We start from the raw sequence: 15,861 nt of genomic DNA, 5'->3' as shown, positions 1-15,861 counted from the left end.
ACATCCTTTTAACATCAAATGAATGGAATCATGCCATTTCTTATTGGAACGGTAGCACTGTGATCGATTGGAGGAATGTTAGGGACTGATCCTACCTTAATTTTCAAATTCATGGGAAGATCAGACTTATTTGTCTTCCTCATAATTCCATCGTCATAAAATTATGCAGTGGGAATTGGACAAATTAGATAAGACGAAACAGTTTCCACAGATACGTCATCTCTACATTTAGTTAGAGATAGTGCACGGGTAAACACAAGCTCGGGAATCAAATGACCTTTTACAACTTGCCCAGATTTGCATTTTAGTTGTACTTTGGGGTTCATATCCTCAAATGTCTTCAGTCCTGATCTTTGTCTGTTGATAGTGATGACTCAACACATATCTTCCTTTTTGAAGTTTTTGTTTTTCAAGTTTTAACTGATTTTAACAGTGAATCTTCAATGTCGTGACTTGCATGGAGACCAGTTGAAATGTTCATATGCGGACGGGTGAGATTATCAACGTCAAATGGATTTGTCATATTATCTGTTATATAAACAGTTAGATCGTCTACATATGTTTTATCCCTTTTCATTGCAGCTGATTTTGCTTCATCGTGACATTGGTCACCAACCTGGACAAGACACGCACGTGCTCTCATTGCCGATGTTATCTGACTAATCACATGCCTTGTAAGATTCCATCTTATCAATAAAGCCTTTCTCTTTGTTAAACCAACAATGCCTCTAACAACCTTAACACATCATCATGTCGTTGCCTTAAGCTAACAGCATTCATTAAGATTGTGAAACCTCTATTAGTTGTCATACTGAGAGTCTCTTGTGTGATATTTTGACATATTATACAGCATTGCTAATTATGGACATGCGGCAGCGCTTCATTTGAAGTTGCGCACATTTCACAGGACTTGGACACTCATCAATGATGAGTAATTATGATAATATTCAAGAATATACTAATATACAAAATTCAGTCTGCTGCTTACATATCACATGCTAATATCATTAGTAATGGTTAAAATGGTCTTTTGGTAACACATATACGAATATTTATCTAGTAATATGTTAAAACACGACTTGTGTTTTGGAAACTCAAGTGTTACCTATGCATATTAGATACTAGATTTATATACATTTTTAGCGTCTGGGATATACACGACACAGATCCGGAAAACCGTTAAATAAATTAATGCAGATTTTAGAAAAGTCGTCAAACGTTTATTATTCATCATTGAGCTTCGATGTGTGTCGCAATCTTTTCAGGGTATAAGGAATTTATAAAAAAAAATATATAAGAGTTTTAATAAGTCGTTGACACTGACAATCTAAAAAAATATGGTATTTTTTTTACATTTTAGGGTTGGTCTTACAGATGCCTCAGAATCAACTAATTTTTCATAAAATCTTCTTTTTATTGGATTCCATGTCCTTTTAGAATGTATTCAAAGCTATCTTAGATAAAAACGAATAATATATTTACAACAATGACGATATATGCAATGTTAAGTATCACGGTATAATCCAAAGTAATTCGACATGTCTGTGTTCTCGTGAGATTTGCAAAAAACGTGACCATAGGGAACTTTGACGACCACCCAAATCGTATGCTCTAGAAGTTTTTCTTTCAATTGATACCAAAATTAGCTGTGTGTTCGATAGGTGCATTAAAAACCTTAACGAGAGGCTTTTTCTCAAATCGGCGCTCGCCTATATCTATTTTAGTAAAATTTATTTTCATTTCGTTCAGTGGCATAACACCTGTCTTAAAAAATAGTTGTATACAATTCTTAAGCTTAACGAAAGTACTAAACTACTAATGTAATATTCTGAAAAAACTATTTGAATTTTCTGGTAGTTTTAAACGAAGTTTGTGCTGTATTGCAAAACTTTGCTACACACAGTGACATACGCAAAAACAAAATGAAGTCAAATGTTATTCATATCATTGTAACGTTGCATTTTGGAAAATCTAAAAAGAAACAACAACACAAATGTACAATTTTAAACAAAGACCAAGATGTGCTCTAGGTGGATTTTTTGTACTATTTGCGTGCAATTTATCTGTTCTTATCTATTCAGAAATTTAGAAATGTTTTGCGTGTATTTAATATTCAATGACATTTTTATTTAGAAATTGAAAGAAAGAGGGAAACATTTGCATAATAAATGTGTACATGTATTTCGAAAACTAATAACTTCCAAAATAAAATCTTTTAAACCTCATTTTTCATATCCCGACAACTTTAACATTAGTATTCGGGCAATCAAATTCTTGATCTATGCATCCGTGGGTCTTACAATTTTGCGTCGGTCCGTCCGTTCGTCCGTCTGCGTGAACAATTTTGAAAGATGTAAACTGTGATGTTGGATTAATAAATAATAAACAAAAATTTCATCTAAAAAACCCGTTTATTTTGAAATTTGGACTACTTTAATTTAAATAGATAGTATTTGAGATTTTGATCTACCTTTCACAAATCACTGGTGAACTCTAATGGCGTAAAGCGCGACAACCAGTCGTAGTGAAAAATATTCCTTGTTCAACTGTCTTTAATTTCATTCCTTTTTGTAGTAAATTTTTGAAATGGACTGATTCAATAACATAGGATGCGAAGAACTAGAAAATGAAGCAGTTGCCTATTTTGAACAATACATAGGGTCAATACCAGAGGTTTTGGCATCAAGCAATAATGACCTGAATGTGTCTGATAACAGCAATTCCAATATTGAAAATGACGAATCTGATATTGAAAATACATATGACACAATTCAAGCTAGGGCCCGGGAATTTTATTCCACTTCCGTCATTTAAGATTAATCGGAAAAAACATGGTCTCTTAATCAAAATGACGACTAAGAGGATCCTTCCCGGCTTCGAATAAATGCTCTATTTGCTAACGACTGCAATTGTACAAAAAAATGTTTTACAAAGTTTTCCACATTCACAGAACAGGCCTATGATGTATCGTTATCTGTTTGTGAATTTACAAAAGCAGAGCGTGACATATTCTTGCTTTCAAAATTAGAAAACTTAGAAATAACAGGCTCGGTTTTCAGAGGAGGAAAGAGAGAATGAAAACGATACCGATATTATTTTCAAGGAGTTGAGATATGCGAGTTCACATGGAGAAATATTTATAACATTGGGAGGAGCGAACAACACTTACATGCAAATGCCGTAACCCCTCGATCACATGGTCTTAGTGGAAGAAAATCGAATCACGGACATTCATTTGAAGTGATTGAAAATACGATGAAATTTGTCAAGCTGTGTGCTGATGAATTTGGTCTCAAAGCGCGTCGGATGCAAGAAATTATTAAATGTGAAGTTTTCATTTTTTTTATATCACTGGGTCGATTCCGCTGCTGGTGGACTATCAGTTCCCGAGTGTCTCATCAGCTCAGTAGTCAGTCCTTCGGTACTGCCATGTTTCAACAAACTTTACTAAAAATTTTCGTTTATAAATTTCAACAAACTTTACTAAAATTTTCCGTTTATAAATTTTGAAATTATTAACAACAATGGTTTCAACTCCCTCAGGCAAAGTCGGCTTTCGATGAAGTCGGCTTTCGATGAATTCGGCTATTTATTTTAGGTATTTTTTATTAGAAAAAATACGAGTTTCATTTATTCGGGACAATTTATTTTCTACTGAAAAAGTCGCAAAAACAATTCGCTAGCGACAATAAGTGGGTTTTCAGTAATATGAGTGTACAATAGGAAATAATATGACCACAGCAAGAAGAACATAAACAGTAGGAACTAGAAAGGTGGTAATCAAATATAAGACATGTTTACATTAATATCTATAGAATTGAAGACAAATATATGACAATCATTTTTTTCATTCTTTAAATCATTTAAAAATTTTAAAATGAATTTTAAAATTAGATTCTGAAACGGTGAACTGAAAGGTTATAAAAACACTGACATTAACTCTTGAAGAAAACAAAGATCAAATACAGATTAAACTCATTTCCACCTAGAATTTTTTTCTCAAATAGGCCTCATATTTTTATTTATTACACTTGTAATGCTGTACCGTTATTTCACTGATTGTCTTATTAGTACTGTTTCTTTTCATCTAAAGTTACTTTTTTATATTTGAACAGAAAACAAAACACTGTACTAACCTTCTTCCAGGATTTTTAGGTAGGTTTCGATCAAATATACAGGAACTTGTGTCAAATTCGTGTCTTTTTATTACTTTCGTTTCTTTCAAATCTTTCTTGAATTCACGAGGTTACAAGTTTGGATACGGTCCAAAACAGAATCCGTGACGTATCTAACTAAGCAACTCTTGTCATTGTAGTTTCATTAGTTACTTGAAAAAAAATCAAACGGAAATTTAACATTTAAAATAAACCCTGATTTTGTCTCTCCTCTTGACGTCTAACAAGATTATACAACAAAGGTGGTGTTGTCAAGGAAGTTGGTTTTAAAAGGTAGATGACTATAGTTGTTTCTAAGTTTTAATTTATCATTTTTTTCTGTTTGTGAATTGTCTTCGAAGCTATTGCTTGAAAGACTTATTTTAAATTTGTTTTATGTTTTTTGCAGATAGACGTAAATTGTTAAAAGCATAATAGTTACAGATTTAAAAGATGAACACAGAAAGTTATCCCTTTGCATTTTTTGCAGAAACAATTCTACATTAAGTGACGTGTAAATCAGAAAGAGCAAAGAAACTAATCAAAATAAGGTTCACAATAACATCAAAATGGCTGGAATTGTCAATTGATTGAGACTCCTTAAATACAATTAAGCCTACAAATACACCAGTTTAAGAAAACCCATTAATTTTATATTTATATCTACAATTTGAAATACGTCAACATGGTTGAAATCGATAGTTGCGAGAAGTTGTTCCCACTTAAAAAGATCTAAAGATGTTATCTTCAATTTTTGCTCCAGATTGAATAAACATAAGAAAGAGAGATCATGTCTCAACTCTTTTTGGGCCTTTATTCAAATTTGGTGAATTTTAATTTTCTCTTCATTTAAAAAAGAAAAATATTTGGCAATCCCAATCTAGGAAGTGCAACCGAAAACAAATATATTGCGAATATCACGGATGCTATTTTTAGGTTCCATGCTTGATTGAAATCGGACTCTTGATGTATAAAAAAGAATAAATTGTCAGGCCAGCATAAGAATATAAATAAACTAGAGGCTCTTAAGTTCCTGTGTCGCTCATCTAGGTCTATGTGCATATTACATAAAGGAAACAGATGGATTCATCACAAAATTGTGTTTTTGTGATGGTGATGTGTTTGTATATCATACTTTACTGATCATTCTTGCTACTTACAATTTTTTCTATCTGTAATGAACTTGGCCGTTTAGTTACAGAGAAAAACATTTTGTAAAAACTTAAAAATCGATTATAAAGGACAATAATTTCTTAAGGGGTCAACTGACCATTTTGGTCATGTTTTATTTATTTGTAGTTTTCAATTTGCTGAACATTATTGCTGTTTACAGTTTATCTCTATCTATAATAGTATTCAAGATAATAACCAAAAAACGGCTAAATTTCCTTAAAAATTACCAATTGGGGACAGCAACCCAACAACTTGTTGTCCACTTCATCTTTAAAGTTCAGGGCATATACGTATTTACTAGATAAACAAGTTAACCCCTTGTAAGATTTGCTTTAAATGCTTTGGTTTCAGAGTAATAAGCCAAAATCTATATTTTACCCCTATGTTATACTTTCAGCCATGGCGGCAATCTTGGTTGGTTGGCAGAGTCACCGCACATTTTTTTTAAACTAGATACCCTTATTATGATTGTGGCTAATTTTGATTAAATTGGGTGCAGTAGTTTCAGAGGAGAAAATATTTGTAATAGATTACAAATATTTACGAAAAATTGGTTAAAAATTACTATTTAGGTCAACAACTTCTTAAAGGATCAACTGACTACTTTGATCGTGTTGACTTATTTGTAGATCCTACTTTGCTGAACATTATTGCTGCTTACAGTTTATCTATATCTATAAAAAAAATTAAGATAATAACCGAAAACGGACAAAATTTCCCTAAAATTACCAATTCAGGGGCAGCAACCCAAACATGGGTTATCCAATTCATCTGAAAATTTTAGGGTAGATAGATCTTGACTTAATAAACAATTTAAGGTAGATTGATGGTATATCGCCATCTTGGATTGTACAATCACAGTACAAAATCGGTCTAGTTATTTGTCTAAATCTGCAAATTGATAGACAGATTTGCAATTCAATAGTTAGACTTTTTTTTTCTATTCGAAGAAAACCTGTTAATTAATCGTATTATACAAAATATTTTAACAAATATAATTTTTTTTGGTTTTAAAATCATTTTTTTAAAATGAGCCATTTAGTTTAAACATATTTATTTAGAGTGGATTGGGAAACAATTTTGCAACTTATATCAATCCATTTCCACTTTGTGGGTGCGAGTGCTGCCTTGTAGCGGCATTAGCCTACTCTTTTTCGAAATCTACAAGGGTGTCTTTAACGTGCAAGAGATTTGGCTCTCTCTTAACACTGGTCAGCCATTTATCGTCCCCTTCCGACGGACTATCATCGCTTCCTTAAGACCATACTCGCTAATGGTGTCAAGGGAGAGCCGAAAATTGAGTTCCTGAAATTTTCATTCCAAACGGGAATCGAACCAGGAACCTTTGTGTTAGTAGTCCGATGCACTAACCACTACACCATGGCTCTCTTGAATGAGCCATTTAAGGGGAGATAACTCTTTTAGTACAAACATTATACTGGCCTAATATAATTTTTTTATTTTCACTTGTAGCAAGAAAACAATTTCGATGACACCATGTTTTCTTTTTATTTTCTTAAAACATATTATGAAACCTTTCTTCTCACAATTTATTTCAAAATTCTATCTCATAGAATTTTTTGTATGCACACTTATGTGTTTTTTCATGAACAAACTAACCAAATTTTGGCAATTTTCAACGACTCATTGCTTGAAAAATAGGACGGTGACCCATACTTTTTATTAAATTTTTGAAAAGAACATATTAAAATCTTCATTTTGGCAAATTACAAAAAAATTAGGTCTCAAAAAAAATATACTTGTGATCTATCTACATGTCAGATTTAAGAAATAATTCCTTCATGTCATGCTCTATGCTCATTTTAACATGGGTAGGCATTATATTTGTCGATATTTTACACTGAGCGTTAGCGAGGTGTAAAATGTGGTCAAATATAAGGCCTACCCATGTTAAAATGAGCATAGAGCATGACATGAAGGAATTATTTCGATTCTAACATGACAAATACAATATAATTAGAGGTCGAAGCGTACGAAAATACCGTAAGAATGTTTGGCTGTTCCCGTTTCCTCCCCGAGGAGTCAGTATATTACATTTCATATTTGATAAGTTTAAAAACTACGAGCAGGGTAAATATATGTTGCTTGATAAAAATATATGATGAAAGTTTATGTTAGCTGCTTAATTGTAAATTTTTAAAAGGATAACGATGGAAATAACGTTAATATAAAAAGTCCGTGCGCATGCGTCAAACATATTTGTTGTGCTCATTAGAACACGGCGTTGTTAACAAAGCGCAATAAGGACGTCATATTAGAATTGTTCTTAATGCTTTGGTTTCAGAGATATCGGCCAAAATATACATTTTACCCCTAGCTTCTATTTTTAGCCATGGCGGTCATCTTGGTTAGTTTCGCGGGTCACCGGACAAAATTTTTAAACTAGATACCCCCAATGATGATTTTTGACAAGATTGTTTTAATTTGACCAGTTGTTTCAGAGGTGAAGATTTGTGTAAAAGTTAACGACGACGGACGCCGGATGACGCTGTACGCCGGACGCCAAGTGATAAGAAAAATTCACTTGGCCCTCTGGGCCAGGTGAGCTGAAACAAAGAAGTACTGTCACTTTTTCTTGTTATCAAAATACATATCAGTATAAAAAAATTATAGAGATCTTAATTTGTATAAAACTATTCATCCTTTGAGACAAAAGAATAGATTGTTAATGCCATTGTATAATATTCTAAAGAATTTTATAATATTGACTTTTTTTTTTATTAATAAGACAACAACTTGATACTTTGATTTCAACATTTTTGTGTCTAACATTCCACACTGAGTGATACAGAGAGTTGTCGCATTGGCAATCATACTCCATCTTCTTTCTTATATGTTAATTATCAGGCCAGTATAAAAATATCAATAAAAAGAAAACAATTGTCACTTTTTAATGTTATCGAAATAAATATAAGTTACCAAAGTCTTATAGAGCTCTCAAATTTGCGTAAAACAATTCACCCTTATGGACAAAGAGAATAGGATTTAAATGCTGTTGTATATTATTCTAACAAAACCGTCAATATTAGATATGACAACCAACACATTTGTCAATTCAAAACTTAAATTTCTTTATTTATATATCTTACAATTCATCCCGGGTATATCTGGCTTATTATATTTTTATGTTTGAGATAAGTTCTATGATGAAAAAAGTTCTTGGCATTTTTTATTTTTTTTTTGTAATTAGTCATTGTCCTTTCTTTAGTCCAGTCATAATTAAACCAACCATATGCAGTAGTAACATTATAAAAAGAATAGAAGACTAGTTGTTTTTTTTACGTCAACGCATAAGTAAACGCTCATATATTACGAACCAAATCAGAAGACGCACTTATTTCCGATAAGCACGCGGCATTAAGAAGAATGGACAAATACTGGTCGGCTATGAGTCAAAATTATGTGTCCGGATAAGATAGTATATTCCTTTAGTGTTAACTATCAATTTGAGAAATATCACGTTACAAATCCGGCTAAGCGTGTGGGTCTAGTACTAAGCAGGATACATTTGCATATAACATTTACATGTCATCGTCCTGAATGTACATATCAATTAACTGCTGAACTTTAAGCAGTCATCCAATATCACCATCTGTATAAAATTATGTAAAGTCAAATATGTTAATAAATCAAGGCAAAAGTAGCATACCGCTGTTCGAAATTCATCAATCGATTGAGAAAAAAAACAAAATCACGGTTACAAACTAAAACTTAGGGAAAGCCACGAACTATAGTGTAACAATGGCAATTTTGATGACTTGGTAGATGACATTTTAGGAAAATAAAATGGTGGGTTGAACCTGGTTGTGTGACTATCCAAACATCCCGCCTATATGGCAATGTTAACAATATCATTAAAATGACCACCTTACACGACAGGACTACAATACAAATAAATGAAAGAACATATAGGACAGAGTAACCGTTTTGAAGATAAATCCATTTTAGCAACAAACTCTAATGATCATACAATAGTGAACTTTTGATTTTCACAAATCATTTTAATTATGATTGCATTACGTATATAATAAATATGTGTTTCTTTTTCTGGGAACCAATTAAGGAGCAGAATCTACGTAAACTTCCAGAGCACCTGAGATCACCCCAATTTTTTTGGTGGGGTTCATGTTGCCTAGTCTTTGGTTTGCTATGTTGTGTCTTGTGTACTATGATTTGTCTGTTTGTCTTTTTCTTTTTTCGCCATTGCGTTGTCAGTTTAATTTCAATCTATGAGATGGACTGTCACTTTGGTATCTTTCGCCTCTCCTTTATCGAACATGTACATGCTTGTACATGAACGATTCGTTTACAGAAATTGATATGTCTTTTTTCAACGTCTTGAGTTTTATTCAAACCTCATATTTTATAACCATAAGTGTGGAAACTACCAACATATGTATCATATAATGGGAAATAAAGAATAACAATTCAAGTGCATCGAACGCATTCTATTTGAAAAAGAGAATTTCTTTTTTATTCTCTTTTTTTGATGGTTTCAAATTCGGTTGACAATGTGAATTGAAATAAACACTTTTTGTCAACAACTCTATAAGATAATGGAAATACTCTTACATGATTTTATCAAATTTGAGGAAATCTCCTCACTCAATGAAGAAAAAAAGTCTTCTTGAATTGAAAAACGTACCAGTGGGGACAATCCCAACATACACTACACATATAAAACCAATAATATTAGAATGGGGAAATATCCCCACATTCACATCTACAATCAAAAACATCAGAATGCGGAAATCCTCACGATAAGATTATTAATTGGAAAATACAAGCCTTAATATTGCTGACCACCAAATGGGGAAATTTCCCCATAATCTCATTTTGTTAAAATCAAAGAAAATATTGTTGACTATCAATTGGGGAAATTTCCCCATAATCTCATCATGTTCATATGAGTTATTGTTGACTACAAATTGGGGTAGTTTCCCCATAATCTCATCATGTTCAAATAAGATATTGTTGACTTCAAATTGGGGAAATTTCCCCATTATCTCATAAGATTCAAATTTACGACAAATCAAATAATTGTATGTACTAAAACTGTCATCCTAAGGCGTGAAATTTAGACAGTGTTTAGACAGTTGACTACCTATGAAACAAATGTGTACCAATGAGACAACTCTCCATCCAGGTCCCAATTTGTAAAAAAAAAAAGATAGGTTTAAATAAGGTCTTCAACACGGAGCCTTGGCTCCTACCGAACAGCAAGCTATAAAGGGCCCAAAATGACTAGCGTTAAACCATTAAAACAGGAAGACCTGAGGTCTAATCTATATCAAAAACGAAAAACGAGAAACACTTATGAACCACATCAACAAAAGACATCTACTGAACATCAGATTCCTGACAATCTGTTTGAATATTTTGTGGTTATCCGTATAAAGAAGGCAGAATGTTTTGAATACAGGTTGCTTTTAAACACGAGGAGCTTACTTTAAATTATCATCATTAGGAACAGACTTCCTTAAAGGAGAGGCAAATGATACCAGAAGAGAAAATTCAAAAGTCGAAAATAATCGGACAAGGCCATGGTTTAAAAAGAAGACCAACAAACAAACAATAGTACACAAAACACAACATAGAAAACCAAAGATTAAGCAACAAGAACCCATAAAAACACAAGGGATTGTTATATTCTTACGAATAGGAATTTAAATCTATGGTTGTTTAATTAGCAGACACTACCGACCGCACTACTAAAAATCAATTCCAATCAATTTGTTTTACCAAATATCGATATTTTCAAATTTCGAAAAGTTTTCCTGAAGCTGTTGATGTTCAGAAAATATCTATCCTGTATGTAAACGGTGGTGATGTTTTAGTGAATTTATAAAAGTTATTCTGTTAATGATGAAACTCAATAACTTGCACAAAGATAAAAATGTTAGTAAGTACATCATCATTAATTTTATTATGGTAAGATTGTGCGTACTTATGACTATAAAAAGTGCTCTATGACACATGTTACATGTTTTAATATTGCAACTATATTGAACAGCTTTATGTGCATAATATTGTAACACACTTGGAGTTTATAACTTATTCTATGCACATCTATCTGTTGTTGATGATTTTTGCATTTACATCTAGATGTCTTTTTCAACTATTTATTTTCGTCATTGATGTTGTTTCATTGATGGTATTATAATTACTTCTTTTTCTAGATGCAGTTTGTCATATTAAATTACAAGAACATTTAGACCAAACAAGCTAATTCTGTGAATGTTTTTTATCATTAAGATAACATGATAATGTCCCAATATAAATTAAATAACATTCATGTAAATATAACCTTGTTCAATCTTGTATACATGTATAAATATATAGGATCATTTGACTGATGTTTAATGTCTTTTGTTCAAGGACAAGGAAATACAGCTTCATTTTTTTGTTAATATTGTTTATCATATCCTGTTTTGAGAACATTATCAGATGACTTGTTAGTTTCTTGTAAGTTCATATATAAACAAAACACCTTCAGCTGAATTCATCTCGATGTCTTTTTTCGAAGATTTTGTAGACTTAACACTCTTACTAAATTGTCGTCTGCAAATACGACTTTGTAACCTGTAAAATAGAGACTATCCAATCAAAGGGACAGAAAACCAAACACAAATTAAGCATTAACTATCCTGTTTTGAGAACATTATCAGATGACTTGTTAGTTTCTTGTAAGTTCATATATAAACAAAACACCTTCAGCTGAATTCATCTCGATGTCTTTTTTCGTAGATTTTGTAGACTTAACACTGTTACTAAATTGTCGTCTGCAAATACGACTTTGTAACCTGTAAAATAGAGACTATCCAATCAAAGGGACAGAAAACCAAACACAAATTAAGCATTATAAAATTAAATCAAATATATCTACATCTTTCCTTTTATACAACGTTTCCCTAGACTTTATATGGAAATGTTGACTCCTTAGTGAATCTTTTACTTCGAATGCTATGTACATGGTTTCTGTTGGTTCGACATGTGATGTTCTGTGTTCTCTCCAGATACGCCAATGTTATTTGCCAATAAATGCAAACGGTAATTTTTATTTAAGTTAGACCGCTATTCGTTTTCCTGATTGAATTGTTTAACACTAGTAATTTTTTGGTCCCGTTATAGCTTGCTGCTCGGTATGATCCAAAGCCGCTGACCTAGCTTGACCTATAATGGTTTACTTTTATGAATTGTTCTATGGATGGAGACTTGTCTCATTGGCACACATACCACATCTTCCTATATCTATGATATAGCCTAGAGTGCACAATGTGGCCTTAAACAAAACAAAAAAACTACCCGACTATCAATCAATTTACTAAGTATCGTTCTTTTGTAATCTCTCTTTAAATTGTATCATGGTTTACCTGATTTAGTTTTTTCTAAGACTGTTGCATTATACCATTTCTTCTCCGGTTTCCAGAAGCCCATTACTTTTTCGTTTTCTGCGAAATCCTGAGAGAAATCAGAACATTATAATCATCTTTAGAATTTCACCTCTGTGTGAATGATGCTTTTAATTTTATTAAAATAATATGTTTTAAACTAGATAGGATTACAAAGATGTTGTATGATTTCTAGTGACACTATCACATAGACGTAAATTGATTTGGATGTAAGCAGCTATATTTTACTGTACATATTCAACAACAAGCAATCATATGCCGTAGTGTAAGCTTAAAAAATACGATTTAACATAATGTCAAAAAGTTAAACGTGAATATCAACTCCCGATAAATAGAAATGATTACTGATTTATACAGACATACAACATGTACAAATGTGGCACAACTTAACGTCAAGTAAAACGCAAACAAATATTTTAATTAAGTGTGAAATCATTCCAGCAATGAAACATGGCTTGAAATATTTTTTAGTTTATTTTTGAAGTTCACAGAAAATGCAAATGTATCATGATGTTTCGGGTTTAGAGACCCTCCCCACTTAGTCCGCAAACTGGATCCCAACCGAATTTCCAAAAAGCTGAGTTGTTACACAAGGTACAAATCTGAAAGTAAAAATGATATAAATATATGTTTTCTTTTGGGTGCTCCTTGGTATTTTGCGGATAAAACAGAAATATAACGGTTGATAGCTTAAAACTACATTGCATACACATATTATAGATTTCACTGATTCACTTTGCCCAAGGAATTACAATTTTGTAATCTAAGTTTCAGTAAATTATTTCATAAACCAAGACATGGGACTAGCAGAAACAAATAAAACATACTCAAACTTCATACTCACATTTGTAACTTCCAATGATCTGATGTTTATCTGATTCTCAGGTCTCTTCATTTCCTTTGAAAATAATTAGTTTGTAAATCAAAATAATCAGTGTTTTAGTATAATTGACTAACCACACACACTGAAACGTTTCGTCTGATTCACTGATCACTGATTTCATGTGGAAATTATTAAAGAATAAGCTCGAACTACAAGTATCCGCATAACTTGACATTTTTAAATATGATGACAATGAGTTGAAGGTCAGATAAATCCTGTCAGACAGATATATACACGAGTTCGAGTCAGCCTTTTCCGGCCATCTTTTAAAAATCAAATACTAGTACTCGAAATGAGCTCCATGACCTATCAATATAGTTAGCTTAGTTTGATGCTTATCTAATGCTCTTCCAAGAAATAGTAACAATCTTAAATTCTTGCTTTATTTAATTTCACCTCTAAGTACATCCTCAACTTACCTCGTTTGCATGTAAAGTTCTTGACTCGATCTTCCTTGTCATCTCTGTTTCCTATCAAAACAATATTTTGTGTTGATGGAAACTGTCACATTTTTACAAATAAAATCCTATTTTGAGGTTCCATTTATCATATTAAAAAGGTCAACCGCACAATCAGCAGTAAGCATTGTAAGTTCAATTAAAAAATACAATTTATGTGATGTCATTTCAGTATAACCATAAGGTAAAGAGTTTCAAGCAAAATTTTTGAGTAAACAAAACAAACTACATGGTCTTAAAAAAATTAAATTAAAACCGTAATTTTAGCAAGATGTTAAGTAAATGACGAAAATCAATAATTGGTATTATTGTATAGCAATATAATATTTCCCACAGAACGTAACCAAAAGTTAGCGTGCAATAAATTGTAATATTGCACTAGTGAAATAATTTTTTTAAATTCATGACGTCATCAACGTTTAAATCTTAGTTTAAACCAATTTTTACTTTCAAATATTATATTGCTGTACAATAAAAGGGTTATTGCATGAATATTGGGGAACATTGTCCCTCGTAGAAAATATATTGCACTCGCAAGCTCGTGCAATATAAAATTCTACTCGGGACAATATTCCCCAATATTCATGCAATAACCCTATAATCTTCAATAAATGTAAGAAAGTTTGACAACAATAAAAATTATGTTTACTCACGTTCGTTGGTACTAACTCCTTATTTGTAGCTTGATTTTCAATGTTCTCCTTTTCCTATTACAATTATAAAGTATCTAATTATGTATTGAGTTATAAACAATGTTCTAATAGGTGCATGTTAGAAGTGTTTCAAACAACTTAAGCTGAATTAAGTCATTGACACTGATTAAAAAACGTGAGTGTTAAATTCTTATTATTGATATAATGTAACAACTTTAACCTTCACATCTAGAAATATGCAATTGTCGTTATGTTCTATATATAAATAGAAAATCAAAGAAGAACTTTATTTAAGAATTGAATGCTTCTTTTTGTAACTGCATTGGGGTGTAAAAGCGAAGTACATTTTGTATGAAGCACTTCATTCTAAAAATGTGCGCACAACGCTTTTACAACCCTATGAAGTTACACAAAGAAGCATTCACAATACTTATAATTACATGCTTTAGTTATGATAATGAAAATACGAATTCTATAATAAAAAATATTTGATTCACCTGTGCACTTTATTGTAGGTCCACTTGTTATCATGAATGATAAGTTTTATTGACTGATGCAATTGCCTTATGAATAACATGTGATGTGCAGTTAGCCAATCAGAATAAAGTTTTATGAAGAAACATACATCTAATGTAATTATTTCTTTTTAAACTGTTCCTTGAATAGATTAATAGTTGTATAAAAATAAACAAATCACTTAACTCACCTTGTTTTCATTTGACTTTCTGTTTTTTGCCTTGCTAGGCTTGTCTTTTCCCTATAAAAAAGATTCAAAGTGTAAATAAAGGTTTCACATTTGTACACAGAATATTGTATTTGCGGTTTTAATTAAAATATGAAAAACGCTAAGAAAAAAATAAACATCGATGAGTATAATAAGATATGAGAACTAATTTGACGGCCTTATTATAATCTCCATTGTGATTTGTATGGAGGCTAAGTGCTTAAATGAATTAAAAAAAAGTTTCTTTCTTTAAAAAAGAAAAGCAATACACGAACCCAAGACTGCTGACTGCCGGGTCACCAAAAGATTGTTGCTGAATTTGTGTTTGCTTTTGAATTAAAATAATTGATTGTGAATATAAGAAGCCAGTTGAAAGTATATAT

The 15,861-nt window shown here is 31.8% G+C and overlaps 1 long non-coding RNA gene across 1 annotated transcript; it reads right to left on the bottom strand.

Moving 5' to 3' along the window:
- Positions 1-13,603: 13,603 nt before the first annotated feature.
- Positions 13,604-15,522, bottom strand: LOC134690861 (uncharacterized). The gene is made up of 4 exons (XR_010102042.1): positions 15,461-15,522; positions 14,755-14,808; positions 14,063-14,113; positions 13,604-13,658 (listed from the first exon to the last, which is right to left on the bottom strand). It is a non-coding gene; the product is annotated as an uncharacterized LOC134690861 (long non-coding RNA).
- Positions 15,523-15,861: the final 339 nt, after the last annotated feature.

This window comes from Mytilus trossulus, chromosome 11 (assembly GCF_036588685.1).
Source record: "Mytilus trossulus isolate FHL-02 chromosome 11, PNRI_Mtr1.1.1.hap1, whole genome shotgun sequence".
Lineage (NCBI taxonomy): Eukaryota > Metazoa > Mollusca > Bivalvia > Mytilida > Mytilidae > Mytilus > Mytilus trossulus.
This window is presented reverse-complemented; position numbering and strand designations above follow the sequence as displayed.